This window comes from Pygocentrus nattereri, chromosome 13 (genome assembly GCF_015220715.1).
Source record: "Pygocentrus nattereri isolate fPygNat1 chromosome 13, fPygNat1.pri, whole genome shotgun sequence".
NCBI classification, from domain to species: domain Eukaryota; kingdom Metazoa; phylum Chordata; class Actinopteri; order Characiformes; family Serrasalmidae; genus Pygocentrus; species Pygocentrus nattereri.
Genome location: NC_051223.1, coordinates 7,957,306 through 7,982,236, shown reverse-complemented (window position 1 = coordinate 7,982,236; position 24,931 = coordinate 7,957,306).

The window sequence follows — 24,931 nt, the reverse complement described above, 5'->3', positions numbered from 1 at the left end:
ATATATATATATATATATACATATACATATATATATATATATATATATATATATATACACGTGTGTGTGTGTGTGTGTGTGTGTGTGTGTGTGTGTGTGTGTGTGTGTGTATGTGTGTGTGTGCAGGAATGTATGCAGAGATTACATTACAATAAAAAACAACACAGCACATAAAGTCACTTTTAACTTCTGGACTAAAAACTTTGTAGAAATGACTGACTTTTAGGTCCAATATCCGCACCATTGAATGCATTCATTCATTCTTTCATTTGGTTCTAACCAGTTAGCAACCAGAGATGGGCACATTAGCCAAATCTGAAAAAAAAACATTTTTAACTTATCGGATACTCCTGCTGTAATAATACTAACTTCTGCTGGCATACTTATGGATTTTCCTATGTAATGTTAGCAGCAAGCTAACCATGGTGCACATTCAAACTTTCATAGCAGTTCTAGTATACATAGGCATGTGAAGCTGAGAATAGACATTCAGTCTATGTACTAGGCAAAGGTAGGCAACTGCCTCAGGCCCTCATCGGCCGAGGGCCCCATATACATACATGTTGATGTTAAATAACCTAGTCGGAAATGATCTGTCCTTGTAAAAATAGTGGTTATTTTGATTATAGTGGTTATTTTCAGTCATTTCAGTGCAGCTCCAACTCAGTCATGCAATTACGCCGTAATCTTCATTATGGAGAGGCTGACTGCTCAAACATGCAACTCATTACGAGCTAATTATTTCTTTGAGACTATACTGGGATAATGTTACTTATAGCTTCCTGTAAAAAAGTAATCTCACTCATTTCTCATATCAATGTTACTATGTACTTACATTGGCAGACAAGTTTGCTTGTTTCAAGAACCATTTCTTAGAAGAATCTAATCTATCAGCCCATGTAATGCCATCATTTCACTTACTGGAGCTACTTCAGTAAAAATGTCTACAAATACAGGGTGAGTCAAAAGTCACAGGTTTTAGTTTATTTTATTTTTTATTTTATTATCGGCTTTTATCTCTGGGGTCATCTCAAACAAATTGTGTATGCTGAGAAAATCTACAACAAACACCACCTTCAGCACCGCATCGTGAAGGCTTGTGACAGTATTTTTCCAGAGATTCTCATGCGGGTTCATAACGATTGGATCCTGCGCCTTCAGCTCTGTGTTCAGCACCAGGGACAGCACACTGACCACGTCAAATAGCTGTGCATCACAGGCAACAATCCCAGGTGTTGTTGCAACTTTCTGTATTGCAAATCTGATTGCGGCAATCGATTTCTGAGACAATTCTTTGATCTGCTACATGACCACCTTCCCATTGGAAAAACTTGCCCTTGATCCAATATGGTGGCTTTGAATATGGCAGCCGTGTTCCGGACATAGCCTAAAAGATAGGCCCCCTCACCCATTACTTGCTGGGGTATTCAGATCTGTCATTTTCCCTTTCGTTTCTGAAATGAGACTTTTGACTCACTCTGTAGTTCAATAATCGGACAGTATCCTTACAACAACTTGTAAATGAGAAATATGAAATATATCAACTCGATTTAAGAGGATGTCACTTGCCAGGATTTCATTTTTTGCAGGTTGCAGCACTCAGGAGCCAAAGGCCTCAGCCAATATCCAAATGTTCATCCAGGGTGCGCCACTCCTGTCTTTTATGCCAAAGTGATAGTCTGCATTCCACAGAGAAGATATGAGGGCCAGCAATACAGTACGAAACAAGCAGCATCAGACACTGAGATTAGAAACGGCATTGTTAAAAATATGAACAATATCTGGTCAATTAACAACATACTTAAACACTAGAAGTGATTCAAAAGCAAAAAGGGGGTCATTATAGACACAGACAGTGGCATCCTTAATCCGTAATCTTCTCCAGAATCTCTGTGTGCTTCCTGCGCCTGTGCTCTGGAAAGCTTCAGCATGACTTAGATTCACTCTCAGCTCCTGCTTGAATTAAATTACCAGCAGACGAATACATTCTTGCTTCCAGAGGGAGTCCTTCCTCTTCCTCACAGTACATCATTTAACGTCCACTAAAACATTTTCCACAACACAAACTAACATCCTGCAACAACACTGCAGTCTGTAAAAGGGATGATTACACTACACTGTTGAATAACTCTATGCTATTATTACTGTGTTGTTTACATGTACGTTTATTAAACTTTAACCATTGTAACCCAGGTAGCGAACACATATAGGTCCGCTGTCTTGATAAGGTTGGCACCCCATTGACTGTTTGATGCTGCTTTTCCACCCTCAGACCACCCAGATTACTGTACTGCAAACAAGCTCAAACAGATTTGAAACACACAGAGACTTTTATTTTGAAATATTAAATTAAGACAAAAATAATGACTAGGCCTGATACAAAAATTGTTGCTAGATTAAAATTTTCTACCAAACGTATTTACAAAGTATAACTGAAGAGAAGAAGGCAGGAAAAGTGGACTGTGAGCGGAAAATGAGTGATGATACATGGAATTTTGTCTAATATCCTGCTTTAAAACATGATGGTCCGCCCAGAAAACGTTAAACAAAATGACAGTGGGCCGCCAGTTTTGCCATCAGCGGTTCAACAGTGACCAACTATCTTCTCGCTGTCATGGAACATGTTTTTTTTTTTGGAAATTGTTTAATTAATAATTACCAGAGTCAGTTTCCCAGACATGGCAGCAAATAACATTTAGTTGGAACACCTTTAAAGGTTGATTAACTGTTGTAAATAATAGTTTCTAATTTACTGTTTATTGTCCGTATGGTACAGAATAAATAGTCTTTTCTGTAATTCAATGCACACTCATCGGCCACTTTTTTTGGTACACCTTGCTAGTAAAAGGTTGGACCCCCTTTTGCCTTCAGAACTGCCTTAATTCTTCATGGCATACTTTCAACAAGGTGTTGGAAACATTCCTCAAAGATTTTGGGTGGTTATTTGAGTTACTGTTGCTTTCTATCATCTCCAACCAGTCTGCCCATTCTCCTCTGACCTCTCACATCAACAAGGCATTTTCGTCCACACAACTGACCGCTCACTGGATATTTTCTCTTTTTCGGACCGTTCTCTGTAAACCCTAGAGATGGTTGTGTGTGAAAATCCCAGTAGAGCAGCAGTTTCTGAAATACTCAGACCAGCCCGTCTGGCACCAACAACCACGCCATGTTCAAAGTCACTTAAATCCCCTTTCTTCCCCATTCTGATGCTTGGCCTGCACTTCAGCAAGTTGTCTTGACCACCTCTACATGCCTAAATGCGTTGAGTTGCGGCCATGTGATTGGCTGATTAACTATTTGTGTTAACAAGCAACTGAACAGTAAATAAAGTGGCATGAGTGTTTAGTTTCGCTTATTTTAAAACATCACATAGAATTTGTGCAGCAGTTTTGTCTATGATCTTATATTCTGCGAAATGTGTTTTACCGTTCTTCACACTCATAAACATGCTTAAATGATCCCTTGCATGGTGAAGTGGCTCTTTGGGTTGATGTAGAATGTCTTCAACGTCAAGCTTGCAACACCAGAAGAACCTTTTTGGTGCTATAAAGAATTTTCAATCAGGTTCTATATAGAACCATATACAACCCTTTCTCCATCAGCCTGAAGAACCATTTCACCATACAAAGAAGCATTTAAGCATGCAAATGGTTCTGAGTGTCCATGGTTCTACATAGAACCATTGTCTTTACTAAAAAACGTTGGAGAACCATCTTGTTTAAGAGTGTAGGGGTGAGCGATCCAAAAAAAAAATCATGATATTCCAAAAGATTTTCATTATACATGATATAATTCATGGTGTTTAGTTTTTGTGAGACTTAATAAGTTGGAACAGAGAAAATGGAACCTGTAGTACCATCATATTGCTGCCGTCGGGACAAAACCTTGTATCTCCATTTTAGTCGTTTTTCAGTTTTTGACATAATTTGGAAAAGTGTATTGCCTTTTACTTTCTGTTTAAATTTTATGATGGATGGACTGAAAGAAACAGCCCAAAATGACTTGGAAAAACATCTGGTTCCATTGATTTACATTAAAAGTAATGTATACTTTTTCCTTCTCCTGTAAAGTTACCATTTTGGAGATACAAGGTTTTGTTCCGACAATAGCGAAATATGAGTAGTGCCTGCATAGTAGTACCATATAAAAATACAATAGTAATCATAATAGTAATAATGATGATGAACCCATAACTACATTGATTTAAATTAAAAACAATTAAACTGGCCTAGTTATGCTCACTTTTTGATTAAATGTGTAACGAGTCTGTATTCTTTAAGTACTGACGATATCCATAATATGCTCGGATAAGTGTATTGGGACATAATTTATCACGATAATAATAAAATATCACCATATTACCCAGCCCCCCACCATCCATGAATCTCTAGTGATGCATATGGACAGAAACAGTTGTGGATTTTTTGAGATTTATCTTTTATTTACAGTTTTACCACCGATTTTACTTCACAAGTGGATTATCTTATATCTAATCTCAATCTTATGTCTAATCTCCTCAGAAATATCTCCTGCACCGAATCAACTAGATTGGTCAGAAGTATTGGAAATCAGGTGGACTGGTCACTGCTCCGTGTTTTATGTCATTTTCTTGCTCAGAGATGACAGACTCTACCTCTAAGGCCGTGTCTGTGTGTGCCATCCAGCAGACAATGGATTACCTGTTACAGGCAGGTGGAAAGATCGTTGTTGTGGCTGAAAATTCGGTCTTTCTGCAGCTGCTCTGTTTGACACTCTTCAGCTGTGACTGGAGGCTACAGCATTTGGAACTCTTTTGTGTGCAGAATGGGGTGTAAGTTTAAACCACTGGCCTCTTTCATCTCCTGTTCACCAAACAGGGCAGAGTGGATCTGCGTTAGGGAATCACCGCAGCACGAACATCAACAGAAAACCTAAAATAATCTTGGTAAAATGACAATTTATGACAAAAAGAGCCATAGAAATTAGATCTTCTGTACATTCTATAAGAACACCAATAATTATCCATCAGAGAGAAGATTCAGAAGGAAATTATCCATGTCTGCATGCAAAGTTTATATAATGAGAATACATTCACCAGTGAGAGTGAGTATCTTAGGCTATGCTGTATTTTCTAGGTACGCATATATTTTCTTAATGTCTTTAAAAGGCTTTTCAAGTTTGACCCTTCAAACCATCTGTAGTAGACCAGGCTGAAGCCCAGCTGCAGCACACTGGATGTCGCTCTGATAGAATCTAACTGTAGCCCTCTAGTTTAAATGCCGCATTAAAATTGCTTTTAAAGTGATGCCTTCGGCCGACAACACTGGACAGCGCTGACAATCGTGAATCCAGTTCCCCTCAAGTCCCTCCACCCTAGCAAATATCTGCAAGCTGCATGAGCCAAAACATAAGGTACTCTGCAAAAAAAGCAGCCCCACGGTAACAAAAACTTTTAAAAACAACTAAGTATTCAGACCTTAGGTGTTTTCAGAGATTATGTTATGATCTATAAACCCAAGACATTAACTGAGATATTAAGCTAAATATATACAAAATCATCATTTATAGGGCACTTTGTATTGTCTCATTCCCAAACCTCTAAATTTACAATTGAGAAGATATTTATTTTTTGTAGTTCTTTAAAATTGTTAAGAAATGATTTCTTTACAGATTTATGTGTTTAATGTTGAAATAAAAAACAAGTTTTATTTTTATTTTGGGCGGCACGGTGGCGTGGTGGGTAGCGCTGTCGCCTCACAGCGAGGAGGGCCTGGGTTTGATTCCCTGGCCGGGTGACCGGGGTCCTCTCTGTGTGGAGTTTGCATGTTCTCTCCGGGTTCTCCGGTTTCCTCCCACAGTCCAAAGACATGCAGTCAGGCCAATTGGACGTGCTAAATTGCCCCTAGGTGTGAGTGACTGTGTGAGTGACTGTCTGTGTCTGTCTGTCTGCCCTGCGATGGACTGGCGACCCATCCAGGGTGTATCCTGCCTTCCGCCCGAAGACTGCTGGGATAGGCTCCAGCACCCCCCCGCGACCCTGACGGAGAAGCGGCTTAGAAAATGGATGGATGGATGGAAGTTTTATTTTAAAAATGCTGCCCCATGTTTTCATGTCACTACCGACACACTAAAAGTGTCAAAAGGGTCAAATAAGACAAATGCGCCAAAATTGAGACTATTTGATAGCTCTAATAGGTTTGTTGTCTTTTAAGTACAAATTCTCTCAAGAGCACTTTAATCACATTTCTTGACTGAATTTAGTTGCAACCATAGACTTGAACTCTGGGAAAGAGTGGTACTTCAGCAAAGACGTAAGGAGCTGGACACTGCAAGGACAACGGGCCATGGTTGACCTGCACCATTTGGGAAGGTCTTTTCTATATTTGCAGTGCAAGAGTATATGATATACTTTTCAATGTGCAGTACAGTAGAAAACAGTAGTGGAGAATTGGGACACAGCCAGAGTCTCCAGTAGCTTGATGGATGAATGAGTAATTTGACTCTAAATTTCAGAGATTCAGACAGTGCTTGTGAAGGTCACCTCAGCTGTTACGCTATGGCTTCTGTTATTGCTCAGTGAATAAAGGCTCAATGTAATGAATGTTTACATAAATTGTATCATTTTATACAAGAATTAAAGATAATTTGGGCAAATAGAACAACCATTCAGGAGTAATGTTTCTTAGTGTAAAATAGCAAAGAACTTGGGTATTTCATCATCTACTTTACATAATATCATTAAAAGATTCAGACAATCCAGAGAAATCTCTGTTTGCAAGGGAAAAGGCCTAAAAACCATTATTGGCTGGTTGTTATCTTCAGGCCCTCAGATGTCATATAGAAACAGACATAACTGCGTAGTGGAAATCACTGCATGGGCTCAGGAACACTTCCGAAAACCACTGCCTGTAAACACAGATAAATGCAAGTTAAAACTCTACCATGCAAAAAAGAAACCAAATATAAACAGGATCCAGAAACACCGCCGCCTTCTCTGGGCCAGAGATCATATATGACGGACCGAGGTGAAGTGGAAAAGTGTCCTGTGGTCTGATGAATCAAAATTTTAAATTCTTTTTGGACTCAGCTTGTTATCAGCGCACAATTCAAAAGTCAGTATTCATAATGGTAAAGGGGGGCATTAGTAAACATGGTATGGGTGATTTGCACATCTGTAAAGGCATCATTAAAACTGAATGATATACAGGTTTTGACAAGATATGCTGCCATCCAGACGTCTTTTTCAGGGAAGAACTTGCTTTTTTTCATGCATTTATCACTTCAAGGCTAGATTATTGTAATGCCCTGCTGTCTGGATGTCACAGCAAAAGCCTTAACAAGCTTCAGCTAGTCCAGAACGCTGCAGCCAGAGTCCTCACAAGAACTAGGAAGTTTGACCATATTAGTCCAGTTTTATCAGCCCTGCACTGGTTACCAGTTAAATTTCGCATTGATTATAAAATTCTATTACTGACATATAAAGCTCTAAACGGACTTGCCCCTCAGTACCTGAGTGAGCTCCTCTCCCACTATGAACCATCACGCCTACTTAGATCACAAGGTGCTGGCTTACTACTGGTACCTAGAATAAATAAAGCTACATCAGGGGGGAGAGCTTTCTCATACAAAGCCCCCCAGCTCTGGAATAATCTTCCTGCCAATGTTCGGGAATCAGACACAGCCCCAATCTTTAAGTCTAGGCTAAAAACTTATTTGTACAGTCAAGCATTTGGTGACTAGTCTTCCCTGTCAGGTCTAGACCTGCTGGAGTCTACACTGCTCTGTTTTACTGTAATCTGTGGTCAGCCACTCTTTACAGTACTAACTCTGTTTTTTCTTCTCCTTTCTCTGCCGAGCTGATCAGCTGCCCATCCTGTGCGCCTGATGCTGTTGCCTCTACTGCCTTGATTGGTGCCGCTGCTCACCAGCCTTCTGGACCGGTTTGACCACCACTGAGCTTCTTGCTGTACAGCGCTGTGCAGTCCTCACCCTCAGATCTCTCTCTTTCTTTTCCCACTTTACTATAATATTTCATACTAATAATGTTTGCTGTCCGGTGTCGACCGTAGGAGGATGGGTTCCCCTTCTGAGTCTTGGTTCCTCTCAAGGTTTCTTCCTCTTTTAGGGAGTTTTTCCTTGCCACCGTCGCCGCTGGCTTGCTCATGGGGGCTCGGACCCGGATTTTCTTTCTTCTTTTCTCTTCTCTCTGTAATACTGATTGTTCTGTAAAGCTGCTTTGTGACAACACCTGTTGTAAAAAGCGCTATATAAATAAATTTTGCTTGCTTGCTTGCTTGCTTTTTTCAGCAAGAAGATGGAAAACCACATTCTTCATGTATTACAACAACATTGCTCCGTATTAAAAGAGTCTGGGTGCTAAACTGGCCTGCCTGCAGTCCAGACCTGCCATCACTGAAAATGAAAAATATGATAAAGGAGACCTTAGCAGCTGAAATCCTACATCAAGCAAGAATGGGAAGGATTTCACTTTCAAAACTACAGCAGTGTCTCCTCAGTTCCCAAACGCTTACAGAGTGTCGTTAAAAGAAGAGATGCTGAAACACAGTGGTAAACATGTCCCCATCCCAACTTTTTTGGAATGTTTTCCTGGCATCAAATTAAAATTTTTTAAACTCAATTTCTCAGTTTCAATTTTTTATATATTGTCTTTGTACTACTTTCAATAAAATGTAGGGTTTACATGATTTTTACATGTAACCACTGTGGAAAAGGTCTAGAAGATGACTAACACAAACTGTGCAGCAGCAGATGAGCTATCGTTTCTGCCTTTAGAAGGTGAACCAAGGAGGTAGAATCTCCATCAGCTGTACGAACAGCATAGTCAAACATATCCCATACTGGATTGAACGTGTCGGGCGTCGCTGCACTCACGGCTCTTTCAGTGCGATTTCAGAGATCATCCAGTGCTGTGGAACCAACGAGGAACGTTCTGAGCTGTTGGAGCTTCACTGCCCGTGAAAATCTCACTGCACAGTTATGACGGATTCATCTTATTGAAGTGGAGTACGCAGAGCGCTTTCTGCTCAGGGACCTCATCTCCTCTCAGACTGAAGAGAGCAGTCTTCCACTGACAGAAACTCTATGGCCCCCTCTTACAATTGGATTGTGATTGGTTCCTAGACGCCTCATGGTTGTAAAAATATGGCGCTTTGAAATCGGATGAATCTTTTTGAATCACCCTATACCTGCAATTAGATTATTGCCTTTTTTCCTGTAACTATAGCAGAATAAAGTTACCCTTTCTTGGTATCATGAATACATAATGCTGTTACATGCATTACTAAGCAGCTCTGCTTGACAATGCAAGAAGTGCTGAGTTTTGCCATGTTGTTTAGATTGAAAATAGTTTTGCTGTGGAATTTATTAAAGAGAGGAAGTTTGATTGGTTACATATGCCAGGCATGATAAATAAATCCCTACCCATGTCTTTGTGGTTACTTGGCTCACTAGAAGGAAAAGTGGTTTGAATTTGGAATGCTTCCCCAAGTAGGAAGGGTAATTCCAAAAACCTGGCTTTCCATATGATATGCGGAAAGTCTCTTACCCTGGCCTCAATCAGCAAAAACTGAAAGTGCCTTATTCACTAACTGAATAAATGTAGCTATGAGCAATATGTAAACTGTTGGTTTTGATGCAAAACCTGCTCTGAACTGATGGGAAATGATCAGCCATGTATCCCATGCCGGTGGATAGAATGCTGAGGATTTGTGCAATGCTGTGCTAGAAATATTCATTATGAGTCTTTTCACACACACACACTTTGCCTGCAACATAATTTTAGTGCAAGTTTCCAGTTACACAAAGAAGCTCAGAATCAAAGTTGCAGGCAAGATGTTCCATTACCCTTCTTCTTAGCTAAATTAGCAGCTCAGGTTATTTGTACATTCTTACATAAAGTCATCTGCTGGGAGTAAATTACAGCTCTTCATATTTAGCAACGGAAATCCCATCACTGGCAGTAAATCTAGGACTAACTTATAGTCAAGAATGCGAGTAGGTTATATTCACTTTTATGTGTCCTATTGGTGTTACAGTGCATTGTAACACATCTTCCAATATTTGGGACATGGTATAAAATAATAATAATAATAACTAAAAGTCATTACTGATCTGATGTAATTTATACTGCTAAAATATTCATATTAATCAATTATGACAATTAGATTAAGTGACCCTTATTAGTCCCACAACAGGGAAATTTTACCTCTGCATTTAACTCATCCGTGAAGTGAAACATACACACTAGTGAGCACACGAACACTAGGGGGCTGTTAGCACACTTGCCCAGAGTGGTGGGCAGCCCTATCCACAGCGCCAGGGAAGCAGATGGGGGTTAGGTGTCTTGCTCAAGGGCACTTCAGTCACATACTGTCAGCTCTAGGGATCAAACCGGCGACCTTCCGGTCACACAGGGCTGGTTCCCTAACCTCCAGGCCATGACTGCCTGTAGGCCATAACGTTTGTGTGTGTGTGTGCTTGTGTGTGTGCAAATTAGCTATATGGGAGAGAGTGAGTGAGAAAGAGAGGGGTTGCAGATGAACTGTGAGCAATAACACATCACTCACTGTGAGTACTTGAGGGTTGTGCTGTTCTAACGCATAACAGGACAGGCTTTAACTCGCCACACAGCCTTGGGGAAACACTGCTTCTGTGCCTCACCACTGCAGGAACTCCTCCAGAAGATACCAAAGCTGAGAAGTAAATTATTTCTGTTAAAAATCAGTTAAAAACATCATTAATACAGACAGCCAGATGAGAACTATTCAGAAGCAGTATCAAATAGATACCACACAACTAATCAAGGTGGTTGCTGTAGTGTCTCTAGTGGTTGTTTGCTATGGTATTCCAGGTTGTTGCTGAGGTGCTGTTGCCAGAATATTGCTAGGTGGCATTTCTTATTGGTGGCTATAGTGTTCCAGGTGGTTGCTAGAGTGTTAGGCAGTTTCTGTGATGTTTTAAGTGGTTGCTTGGGTTTTGCTTTAAGGGTTATGTGGTGTCCAAGGTGGTTGTTATGGTGTTACTAGGTGGTAGCTATGGAGATGCTAGGCGGTTGCTATTGTATCCCTGGTATTTTCTAGGCAGTTGATATGGCGCTGCTAAATAGTTGTATTATCCCAGGTGGTTGCTGTAGGGTGTTGACTGATATATATTCTTTAAAGGTCACTATATCCACAAATATGTGTGTTTGCTTACATGCTGGTGTATGTTTGCTTGTTTCAGAGAGCAGTTATCTCTGCAGCTGATTCCCGACAGCCATGGTAGCAACTGAACAGATATACATTTGCACATTGTGTTGATTTTCAATAAAACAATGTAAATTTGATTGCCATCCTACTTAAGAATATCCACAAAAGATTTTCTGAGGTTATGTCTACAGCTTGCTTAATATTAGGTACATCTTGCCTGATGCAGGAGCATGCAGTCTCAAATAATGAATGACATGGTGGATTCACACAGGACTAAAATCACTGAGTAACACCAGTAATTACCACATTTCCATGTAAAACTAATCCTATCAGAATAGTACAGTCAATGTTTCAAGTTAAATCAGGTGGAGCATGGAAACAAAGCAAAAAATTATGTATGATCTTCACTTTACACTGTGAATAGAACAGCTTAAGCAAACATGCTAAGGAGGCTACAAATGAATGGAAGTCATTCCAGCAGTCACCAGGCAGCAGGATAGCATTTGCGTAATGCTAATTAGTGGCTTCTTGGCTTTTGTTCATTCTCAGAAATCCTGGCATTTTTGGCTAACCTGTTCTTTAAAGTCAAGCTGAAAGGGGCCCTTTGAGTGTGAGTGAACCTAATCTGTCTGCTTTGAGCCATTGTTACAACTATTTAGCTCAGTTAATGGCTCACATTCCACTCACGTGTTAGCCAACAGGCCACAGTGCCCTTGCTCCGGCTCCTGTTCCCACAATTCTCTTTTTATACGTACGCTATTCTTGTCCGTTATACAATAGGGTTCCGATCGCTTGCAGTGGTGGGAGATGTTCCCTTAAGACAACCCTATCTGGACACGTAGCGATATTTACACCGTACAGCAAAGAAGTGCTATCATCTGTCCGAGTAAAATGCGACCTCTGTCCACCCTCAGAAGCTCAGATTCAGGGAGTGACATCACTCCTTTATTTGCAGATCATATCAGAGCGAGTTGATTTTTGTTCTAGACCTGTCTCACCAGGACAGAGGGCCATGGCAAGCTGTCTGTGCTGGAGTTAGCATTAGCGACGAGGGCCTAGGCCTCTTAAGAAGTTAGCAGAAGTGTGTACATGTTCTCATATTACTTCATGAAGACCACAAACACACACCCTTTGAAATTCGAACATGATCATTTTGATAGTGTAGTGGCATTCTGGTCCAAATGAGTACAAATGCTGAAGATGAGTGGGGAGAGATTAGCAAAACAGGTTCTGTGTATGCACGTGGTGTTTTAAATGCAAATCATTCCCAGGTTTTATATGGTCTTAAAGAGCAAAGGTAAACTGGCAAGGAAAATCCAGGGACTGCAGATTAAATATGGACAAACAGATGGACAAAGAGATGGACAAATGAGCTAGCTCAATAGCTCAGTTCTGGCTTTTGCTTGGTGGTTAGCTTTCTCTCTGTATGTTTTTCTGGCTTGAATACAGAGAGACTGTTGTGAGGCTGTTTTGTTAAAGCTGTGTTGTTGAGACAAACCACACGTGGTTTGTGATTAATGAGTATAACCATTTATGTATCGCTACCAGGAATGCAGTGAGGTGTTTTAAGTTGGGAGTGCTGAAATTTTAAGTGGCAGCATGTGAAGTGAAATGTAATGTCATGAGAAATTATTTGCCTTGTTTTCATTCGCTTTTTTTTTTTTTTACATATGACACCTTAAACTGCTGATGAACACTCTGCTCACTCTGCTCCCTCCTTCTGGACAAACTTTATTCAAATGAGCTGAGTCAGGCTGTTGATATGTGGCCCTGTAAGTGACTGTTATTCCCATTGTATGCACTGAGATTCTACACTGAAATGCACATTAAATGGGAGATATAGTTGGTCCATTAAAAAAAAAAACACAGGGCATGTCGTTATGTTAGATTTTTTAAGTGGCTGCTTTGGAGCTCAGAACTGACCCACAGCTCTGCATGCACTTCCCCTCTTTGCACTTCAGTCTACTTGTGCTTTAAAAACACTGTTGAGGAGAGAAGCGGTTCAGCCCACTCTAATGAAACTACAGCTTAAAATGTGCACAGCTACAGCAGACTTGGAAAGTATATGCATAAACCATAGAATGAGAAAAACAAGCACATGTAGGTCTTTATTACATTTAATTTATTTTCAGTTCAAGTTATTTTTTATAATTACTTTTGGCAGTTGCAATTTATCCTGAAATCTTCAGGTCACAGTTGTAGGAAATCAAGCAGATAGCCAGGAAATCTCTATAGGCAAAACATAGGTTGTTCTAAAGAGCTCAGTGACTATAAACCTGGCACTGTCATGGGATGCCACCTTTACCACAAGTCAGTTTGTGAAACTTCTGTCTTGCTAGATCTGCCCTGGACAACTGTAAGTGCTATTGTTGTGAAATGGAAGCATCTAGGAGCAGCGGTACGCCATGCAAACTGACAGAGTGGGGTCACTAAGTGAAGTGAAGTGAGTAGTCCCAAAAAATCATCTATCCTCTGTTACATCACTCACTACAGTGTTCCCAACTGCTTGTGTTCTCTGGAGTGATGAATTTCACTTCACTATCTGTCAGTCTGATGGATGAATCTGGGTTTGGTAGATGCCAAGAGAACTCTACCTACTGAATATTGACAATGATGGTGAGGTGTCCATATACATTTGGCCATATAATTTATCTGGGACGCTTAAAAGAATGTGAGCACTTAATGCTGTATCTCTTAACAGGGGAGCTAAGATTAGTATTCCATGTGGTTGCACTAGGCCATTACTGAGGTATCCCAGGTGGTTGTAATATCTATGAGGGGCATAGTGAGAAATCTGAAGGGGAGTTCCATGGATTTTCCACAGCATTCCACAAATAAGTAGTCTTTCAGGACGGTTTGATGTGAAATGGTTGATTGTAGAGTCTCAGATCTCTTTACAGGCCTGGTGAATGGAACTAGGCGTCACAGCGACTACAACATAAATATAGCCATTTTATTTACTATCAAAACCACCAACCTACATGATTTTTTATAATGGGGAAAAAGTTGCAAATCAAAACAAAAAGTTTTCTTTGGGGACTATTTCGCCTTGTATGTATCACTTCTCCACAAATGTATTCAATAAAGTTACATTTTAAGGCCTATTCAGATGGAATTGTTTTTATATGAGAAAGTGGGGTTATGTAGTTTTTACCAGTGTTTCTTAGTGATTTCAATCCCATTCCTATGCTTCATATCAGTCTTTTTTATGGACCGTAAACTTCTTACTTTCCATAAAACAAGCAGTAGAAATAACCTCAGGTTATTGTAATCCAGTGTAAATCCTGTGGAAAAAATGCTGTTGCATTCTGTGAAAAACCAGTTTATTTAGTATGGAGACACACAAATAAGTGCTTTCGTATGTTCTCTGCAACTCAAATCAAGCCAGTAGTACTGCCTTACTCAAGTGTACAATGCAGAACATTAAAACACATAAAACTTATGGGAATAAAAAGTGTTGATGCAGCGATATTGACTTCCTAAGCTAACGCCAACGATAAGAACACAGTGCGTGTTAACAGACATGCAGTTTTTTTTAAATGTAGCCACATTACGAAATGAACCAATCACCAATCCCACACCTGGCGCCAGGAACGGACAGCTTCCACACATGAAGCAGACCATGCCCGAGCTGGCTGGAAGTGAACCCCAGACCACTGATTTCAGGAGGACCATAGATCAGTTATCCAGATCACTCCTGGGCTTGAAAACAGCTTTCACCAAACTTGCAGAGCAAGCAGTCCAGAAAGCACATTTAGTCTCAAAAAATGACCATGAACAGTGTTTCAATCATCAGGCATTATATTCATAGACATTTCATGTCATAACTTTCTCTGTGGTAGCTTTCAGAGGCTTTAGACTCTGGTTCCTATCACCATCACTGTGAGCAATGGCTATAGTTTTTCTCAAACGTAGCATTTCGCATCAAACCACTCTGAATGACTTCTTAATGGTTTAATTATGCAGAGATTGTGAAGAAATCAACGGAATTGTCCTTTAAATTGCTTTGTAGAACTATTAACTAAGAATGATGTATGTCTTGTGGGAAGGCGTTCCACAGTTCTGCAGCATAAATGTTAAAAGCAGCCTCAGTTTTGCTCTTGCCTTCTATTGCTAACTGAGTGCCACTGCTAACCGAGCGTTGTCACTCCCCTCACTGTCATTTCTTCTTTCACAGTCCACTTCTTTAACAGGCCACCTCTTTTGAAGAAAGATCAACCTTCATCCTAGTGATTTAGCCCAGCTGTCAGTGTGGCGGAGCTGCATCTCCTCTGGCTTTGTTGCTTTAAGTGTTACGGGTGTTGACTTGCTGAGAGAGGCACCTAGCATTGGGAAGAAAAGTAAATACTGGAGGTGAAGCGGCGAGAGGGAAGAGCGCCGCCGCTAGAGCCCTGTGAGGATTCATCTCTCCCCTTGGACAGCTTCAGAATTTCCTAAAACCACTTTCCCAGGCTTTATACATAACGGACCGTGGAAGCTATTGGAGGCCAGGAGTTCCAAAGGCTGTGCAGTGTGAGAAACACTGCCGTACTGCTTGAAGCAGTCAAAGCTAGTTGCAGCAATTAAATCTAGTTCAGATATGTAATAAAAGCTGTGAGGTAGATTTTGTCTATAAATACTGCAGCACTGAAGTTTTTCATTCATTTGGAAAATATATGACAGATACATTCTAAAACATTGGTGTTAATATTCTAAATCAGTTAGCTAGAGCTAATACTTAGCTAGCTAGCTTATTTTGGTGAGGTAGCTTCCTAACACAAGGTAGCAAGCACATTTTAGCCATGTTCCAAAGCCTCGGCCGCAGCCGAGGTAGTGTGGGTCCTTGGTAGGACTGTCCTATAAAGACTCCTCCTTAGTAGCCTATCGGTCACACAAATGGGACAGTGCTAACGAGGCCACGTGGTGACGTCTCCAGAGTGGCGCGACACTCGTGAGGGAGCTGGTGAGAGAAAAAGGAGCCTGTTACATTGAGTTTGCTGCTTTCTTTATTTCTTCACAGAAATGGAGGAGATGTTCTTATGCAGTACGAAACTACATCTATACACAAATACTTCGGAATAAAATTTGATATATGGAAGATATACTCTATATGGACGAATGCTTTAATTATCAATCATTTTACACTTCATAAAGTTCACAAAGATGAATTTAAAGGACGTGAACAACTTACATTATAAATCAAGCTCTGCTCCAGCGGCTTTGAGAGTTTCCCCATTGTGGGACTATCTTTGTTTTCTGCCATTTTCGTGATGCTGTTTTTTTTCCCTCTGGTCATTCGTGTCAACCGAAGGCCTGTAAGGAAACATCTGATGCGTCCTTGAAATCACTCAGAACATAGGCTGCATCTCTCGGCTGTATACGAAGGGTCCTTCATTTTGGAACAGCCTAATATGATGTAGTGGGCGAAGCCTAGACACAGCATTTGAGTGTGGCTTCTGTTGCTATTTCTGTTAGACATTTTACTGAGTAAATGATTAATGGATTGATATATATATATATATATATATATATACACACACATACACACACACACACACACACACACACACACACACACACACATACACACACACATAGCCGCTTCTCCTTCTGGGTCACGGGGCATGCTGGAGCCTATTCCAGCAGTCATTGGGCAGAAGGCAGGATACACCCTGGACAGGAACGAAACCTCGTATCTCCAAAACGGTAACTTTACAGGAGAAGGAAAAAACCTACTTTACTTGCAATGTAAGGCAATGGAACCAGAAGTTTTGCGCCGTTTCTTTTGATCCATTTTTCAGGAAATTTACATTGTACAATGAAACAATGCAAAGAGCAAGAGGTATTTTCAAATTATGTCAAAAACGGAAAAACTTCTGACAACAGCCATATGCAAATGTGTTCACAACGTCACAAAAACAGTGACCTCAAAACAGGTTTTTGCAGCACAGTCCACTGCAGAGTGGATGGTTTGTTTTAAAACTTGTTTACATACAACATCAAGCATTTTTATTTGTTAAAAATTATTCAGTTGACCACGATATGGACCTTTTAAGTGTCTAGTGAGTGGATCTAACAAAGTGTGCAGTGTTTGTTTAATTCCTATATTTCAATTTGAACCATTTTTCCTGTGAGGGTTTCCTGATTGAGAACATTCCTATGAGGGCTTGCTATTAATAACAAAGTTAAATTTATATTTTCACACAGTGTCATAACAGTAATGAGTCTCTGGCCAGCATTAAGACACTCAAAGAGTTTCCTCTGGTGGCTGAAGCACTGCGCTCCACTTCGGAAATTCAAACACTTGAGCCAAGAGAAAAATCTGGCAAAAAACAGCAGTTTCTTGTCCCCTTGGAGTAATTTATGACTGTTAGTTTCATGCATTGCTTGGTTAACAGTACTTTTACAAAGCCAGTTATGTGCAGGGAAATGTCTGGGTTTGATTTTTAATAGGAGTATGATGAGTGATGTTGACTAATGACACAGAAAGGCCTTCAGAGCACAGCAGCTTCACTGTAAAAGCAGCTACAAGTGTTTTTAACCTATTCTCTACAGGAGATCACTACAGACAGTGATTTGGACGTGTTTGCAGGCCCAGATTGTCCAATGGGTTTTATAAGTGTGTGCCCAGAGGTCTGAGCCACTAGGGGTCCTCCGTGAGTACTTATGGATAAAACTAAACAACTCTGTTGACCAGCAGGGTGCCGGTGGAAATTGGACTACTGTAGGTCGAAGACCATCAAAGAGGAGAGGAGGAAGGTGGGTTAGAAGGCAGCGAGAGGAAAGGCAAGAATGTGGAGGTTAGAGTAGGGACTCTGAACATAGGGACAATGACCGGTAAAGGCAGAGAGCTTGCAGACATGATGGAGAGAAGGAAGGTAGATATTCTGTGTGTTCAGGAGACCAGATGGAAAGGAAGTAAGGCCAGGAACATTGGAGGTTGATTCAAACTGTTCTATCGTGGTGTAGAGAGGAAGAGAAATGGAGTAGGTATAATCATAAAAGAACAGCTTGGGAAAAGTGTTCTGGGTGTAAAGAGAGTGTCAGACAGGATGATGAGCCTGAAGTTGGAGGTTGATGGTGTAATTTTGAATGTGGTCAGTTCATATGCACCACAGGTTGGTTGTCAGTTAGAGGACAAAGAGGAATTTTGGAGTAAGATGGATGAAGTGGTAGATGGTGTCCCTAGAGAGGAGAGATTAGTGATTGGTGCAGACTTCAATGGACATGTTGGTGAAGGGAACAGAAGGGATGAAGAGGTGCTGGGTATGTATGGTGTGAAAGACAGAAATGCGGAAGGTCAGATGGTTGTAGATTTTGCAAAGAGAATGGAAATGGCTGTGGTGAACACGTATTTTCAGAAGAGGGAAGAACACAGGGTTACATACAAGAGTGGAGGGAGGTGCACACAGGTGGATTATATCCTTAGCAGGAGATGCCACCTAAAGGAGATTGGAGATTGTAAAGTGGTACCAGGGGAAAGTGTAGCAAGGCAGCATAGGGTGGTTGTCTGTAGAATGAGATTAGAAACAAAGAAGAGTAAGAGAGTGAAGACAGAGCCAAAGATTAGATGGTGGAAGCTGAAGGAGGAGGATGGTTGCAGGCAGTTCAGGGAAAAATTGCAACAGGCCCTTGGGGGCAGTGAGGAGCTACCTGAGGACTGGGAAACTACAGCTAAGGTGGTGAGAGAAACTGGCAAGAATGTGTTGGGTGTTTCATCTGGTCAGAGGAAAGAAGACAAGGAAAGTTGGTGGTGGAATGAGGAAGTCCAGGAGAGTATTCAGAAGAAGAAGGCAGCTAAGAAGAAGTGGGATAACCAGAGAGATGAAGGAAATAGGCAGGAGTACTGTGAGGCTAGTCGCATAGTGAAAAGAATGGTGGCAAAGGCAAAGGCTCAGGCCTATGATGAGCTGTATGAGAGGCTGGACAGTAAAGAAGGAGTAAATGACTTGTATCGTTTGGCTAAACAAAGAGATAGAGCTGGAAAGGATGTACAGCAGGTTAGGCTGATAAAGGATAGAGAGGGAAATGTACTAGTGAGTGAACAGAGAGTGTTGAGTAGATGGAAGGAGTACTTTGAAGAACTAATGAATGAGGAAAACGAGAGAGAGAGGAGGACAAGGGATAGTGGATCAGGAAGTGCAGAGAATTGGTAAGGTGGAAGTGAGGGCAGCTCTAAAAAGGATGAAGAATGGAAAGGCAGTTGGTCCAGATGACATACCTGTGGAGGTATGGAGATGTTTAGGAGAGAAGGCAGTGGACTTTTTAACCAGGTTGTTTAACAAAATCCTGGAGAGTGAGAGGATGCCTGATGAGTGGAGAAGCAGTGTACTGGTCCCCATTTTTAAGAACAAGGGTGATGTGCAGAGCTGCAGTAACTACAGAGGTATAAAGTTGATGAGCCACACCATGAAGGTATGGGAAAGAGTTGTTGAAGCAAGGCAAAGCGAGAGGTTCAGATCAGTGAGCAGCAGTTTGGTTTCATGCCCAGAAAGAGTACCACAGATGCAATTTTTGCATTGAGACTGTTGGTAGAGAAGTACAGAGAAGGTCAGAAGGAGCTACATTGTGTCTTTGTGGATCTAGAGAAGGCATATGATAGGGTGCCAAGAGAGGAACTGTGGTACTGTATGAGGAAGTCAGGTGTAGCTGAAAAGTATGTTAGGGTGGTGCAGGACATGCATGAGGATAGTGAGACAGTGGTGAGGTGTGCAGTTGGAGTGACAAATGGTTTCAAGGTGAAGGTAGGGTTCATCAGGGATCAGCTTTGAGGCCCTTCTTGTTTGCAATGGTGATGGAAAGGTTGACAGATTAGGTCAGGCAGGAGGCTCCAAGGACCATGATGTTTGCAGATGACATTGTAATCTGTGGTGAGTGTAGAGAGCAGGTGGAAGAGAATCTGGAGAGGTGGAGGTTTGCACTGGAGAGGAGAGGAATGAAGGTCAGTAGAGACAATATGGAATACATGTGTGTGAATGAGAGGCAGGCAGGTGGAAAGGTGAAGATGCAAGGAGTAGAGGTCGTAAAGGTGGATGACTTCAAATATCTTGGGTCAACCATCCAGAGCAATGGACAGTGTAGAAAAGAGGTGAAGAAGAGGTTGCAGGCAGGATGGAGTGGGTGGAGATGGGTGTCAGGGCTGATGTGTGACAGAAGGATAGCAGCAAGAGTGAAAGGGAAGGTTTACAAAACAGTAGTGCGTCCTGCTATGATGTATGGTTTGGAGACTGTGGCTCTGTCTAAAAGACAGGAGGCTGAGCTGGAGGTGGCGGAGATGAAGATACTGAGATTTTTGTTGGGAGTGACAAGCCTATCACAGCGGTCATCAGGCAGAAGGCAGGATAGACCCTGGACAGGTCGGTAGTCCATCACAGGGCAAATAGACAGACAAACACATTCACACCAACTGGCCTGACTGCATGTCTTCAGACTGTAGGGGGGACCAGAGTACCTGGAGGAAACCCACACAGGCTCGGGGAGAACATGCAAAATCCACACAGAAAGGACCCTGCTCACCTGGCCAGGGAATCAAACCCAGGCCCTCCTTGCTGTGAGGTGACAGCACTACTCACCACACCACCGTTCCACCTTTCAGATTTATAGCAGTGAGTTAGTTTTCTTATGAATGCACTTTGAATTTGGAGCTTCAGACATTCAAAAGATGAGCCTGGAGGATCTGTAAAAGTCAGATCTAATGACTTCAGGAGACCCATTTCCAAAGCCAAATATAAAATGTCAACCAGAGTTGAACAAAAACTTGTAGTGATCTGTGAACTGTCATCAGAGGTAAGATATAAATCAAGTCGAGTTAAAGTCTGCTTAAATAACACTTTTTACAACAAGTATTATCACAAAGCTGCTTTACAGAAATCCAGTTTCAAGCCCCAGTGAGCATCATTAAGGGCAACAGTAGCAAGGAAAAACTCCTTAATACCAAGAGAAAGAAACCTTGAGAGGAATCAAGGCTCAAAAAGGGAACCCATCCTCCTCTGGTCAACACTGGACAGCAAAACAATAACAGTAACAATAGTAAACAATAAGTGAGGAAAAACATTTCCATGCTGTGGCAGTTTGCTTTAGCTAAGATGCTTGACAGTTTGGGTTTTTAAGTTTACGTACATTTCAGCTGCCCCATTTTAATTACCAACATCTTCATTGTTGTGAATGAGATGCTTGTGAAGCATAGACACACACTTTATAGAGAAATGTTTCATTGAATTCTGGGTTTATGTTAACATGCGTGAATAATCTTGCTACTGTTTTGTCTCGGCTGAAAAAAATGCCATACTTATTTGTGTTAATGTGCCACCATGAAGGCGCTGCAAAGGCCTTGTGTAACTTGCTGTGATATAAAAAATTCACAGACTACTCAAAAAATGTCATCTGGGAGATTCTAAGATCAGAGCTTTAGGGGTGCTGAGCACCCAATGAGACCAGCTCCCCTCCCTTTTTTTCTCCCATCATCTCTTCTGTCATTCTATAGCATTAATTGACTGATACACGTACAGACAGTACTAGTTTAGTACTTTAGCTTTAATATCAACACATAGGCTGACCAATGGCACAACAGCTAATTACTACTCTCACTCAAACAGTGGACAGTGGCTGAATGACAACCTGCATCATTAGCTTGCTAGATAAAGCCCCCCTAAAAAGAGCTAGACATGTCTCAAGTAGCCTGGCAGGGGCCTCTCCAAATATGTTTTTTCCAGAGGTTGATAACAATGTTTCAGGCCTGCATGTTTTCCTGTACTGATAAAAGAACTTAAAACTCATTGGCTTAAAGTATAATGGAAGGGCAGCTTCTGAGTTCTGCCGGTAAACGTTTGGTGAAATATATTTTAGAAAAACACGTTTATGAGTTCTTCACTCAAAAGGCCTAGTCAGATGGGATTAGTTTATCAGGGGGTTTGTCTGGAAAAAAATTGCTTGTGTGCCTCTTCAGTGGTAAAACTATCCAGACGGCAATAAAATTACCGCAAGACGAGAATTTGTAGTGAGTTAGCTTTCATCGGAATTTAACTTCAGATCTTTAAGGAACTGGCAGTGGTACCTTTTTACTTATCGATAACTTTAAAAGAAAGTTCTAAAAAAGATCTTGTGCATATGTGAATATAAAGTAAAGCTTTGTACCTGTGGCTGCCATTATTGTGCCTGTAAGTGAGGTCTTGTGGTGTTTTCTTTTTTTTCTTGGGATATGGAGTCGAAGCTGATCAAGTGAGCAGCTAATTGTTCAAAATTATTTTTTGCAACTTGGAGTGTTCAATATCTGGGGAGAGAATGAATCTGATAAATGCACTAGGAGCCTAAATACAGTGAGGAGCAGATCTTTCATCACAGCCTGAGGTGACATCTGCCTAGAACGTCATGGGAAAGTATGTCCAGACAGGACTAGAATGATCAGTTTGGTGGACAACAGTAAGTATTTGGGTCTATAATTTACTCAGGGAAGGAGGGAGAAAGGACAAAAACGTGACTGATCTTGATGGCAATAAAATCACCAAGGTGCACCTGTGAATAAGGAAACTACCCCATTGCTTAATCCCAAACAGAGCTAAAGGTCTTTGTAAATTTCGCTGTAAATCTTCATAATTTGCTCTCGGATGTAGAAGTACTTTTTTAATTTGCTAATTCTCTAACAGTGCAGTGGTGTGGGTTGCATTTCATAGGCCTCACCTGATCACAGAGGATACCACAGAAGTAACTGAACCTGCTTTATCAGTGTTTCTTGGATAAAACTTTAAGAGAACAGCTTTGATAAGACATTCTTTCCTGTCTGTCTCGTGGTAACACAAGTGAATCATGTTACATAGACATGTATTTCAAACTTTTATTAATACAACTTGGGTTTTGAGCTTGCGTCGGTCTCAGGTTTGCTTTCCAGTGAACAATCTTTTTTTCAGTAGATTTGTTTGTATTCAAAGGACTGAGTCTATGCAAGTTTTGTGCACTTCATTAAATATGCGCAGAAAAGCTCTGGAGCTTGAAGAGTGGACGAACATACCTCTGAATGATGTCAATAAGAGAGATGTGTTGGGTTGGGTTTTTTCTTGTTTGTTGAGTAAACTGAAAGTGAGCTAAGCATTTCTACAGTAGCAGCAGTAGCGAGAAGAACTAGTGCAGCGAGATTAACCATTGATGAGTGGAGAGTGGATGCTGTTCTCTGCCAGGTATGAGCAGCAATCCCATAAAAATGTGGGGATAATTGATACTGTTAGGCTGGTGAAACTTTCATACATCTTTAGTTGCTTGAGACATGAAACAGTTGCACTTGGGTTTCATAAAGTGTCTTGCAACTCATGTGAAACTCACCTGCAACAGTTGCAAAGGTCTCAATTTTGTGAAGCAAATTTTATGATACAACCAATCAAAACACCAACAGCACATCACATAATCCTGCCAAACAATAAACCTTTAAATGGCTGATTTCAACAGATCAGGGGACAGGAAACTACAAGGTTTAGATCCCCCCCAAACTGCAACTTACTTTCCGTAATTTTTCCTCATTTTGTCAGTTTCCTAAGCCCTGGCAGTTTTTCAAAGCTAATGTTTCCGTAACCAGCTGCTTTCATTAGCCAGTTAACACTAACAGCTGTTTAAGTGTCTGCTTGTGCCAGCAATTTTCTTCTTTTGCCTGCTGTTATCATGATTTATGTAGCTAGAGTCATTTGACGCCAAAACAGATGTCAAACAGAGCTCTGATTCATGTAGGCTCCAAGAAATAGGTTCTTTTTTTTGGACTCTTTTTTTTTTAATACTTTATTTTAGCTTATTTTGGTTGTATAATCAGTTCAAACAAACAAAAAAAGTGTACATATCAGACAATCTAACCCAACCCCCTCCTACCAAGCACATTCAAACAAATAAAAATAAAAAATAAAAATAATAAAACCAACAATGATATTATGATAATAATAATAAAAATAACAACAATAGTGACAGTAACATCAGCAGTAGCAGCATTGAAGAAGGAGAAAAAAAAGGGGGTCTTACATTTTCTTACATTGACTTACATTTGTGGTCTTACATTTACTTAAAATAACTGATTATTGGAATCCAAATCTGGTTAATGTACTTCTGTGCACTTGGTCCACGGCTACATAAATGCTTCATAGAGGCAAAATTAAGCATCTCAGCTAGCCAATGCTTGAACGATGGAGCTGAAGGTGATTTCCAATTTAAAAGGAGCAGCTTCTTAGCCACAATCATAGCAGCCATCACCACCTGTTGTATCTTGTAAGGGAAAGTAAATAATAATGCAGAACATCCGCATATTACGATTATGGGATCAAAGTCTAATTTTATTTGAAGGATTTTTGGAAAGCCAATCAAAAATTCTTGACCAGAAGGTCTGCAGCACAGGGCAGGTTATAAACAGATGATTCAAAGAGCCCTCCTCAATTTTGCATCTTTCACAAAGAGGTGAGATGGATTCAAAAATCTTATGTAATTTAGTCCTGGAATAATGCAGCCGGTGAAGCACCTTAAACTGAATCACAAGAAATAGGTTCTGATTAATTTCTTGTGCTTCTTGAACAGGATGGGTGAGACATTAAATAAACTCTAGCTGTAATGGCAACTTAAATATTACTTTTCAAAGGCTTAATATACACAAAATAAACAAAGAGCAAAGCAAAGAACCCCAAATTGATGGATACATGACAAATATATAGATATAAAAAAATAACTAGAAGAACTGTAGGAAGGAGATATAGGAATACAATTACACAACATTTCCAAAAGTATTCGCTCATCTACCTTCA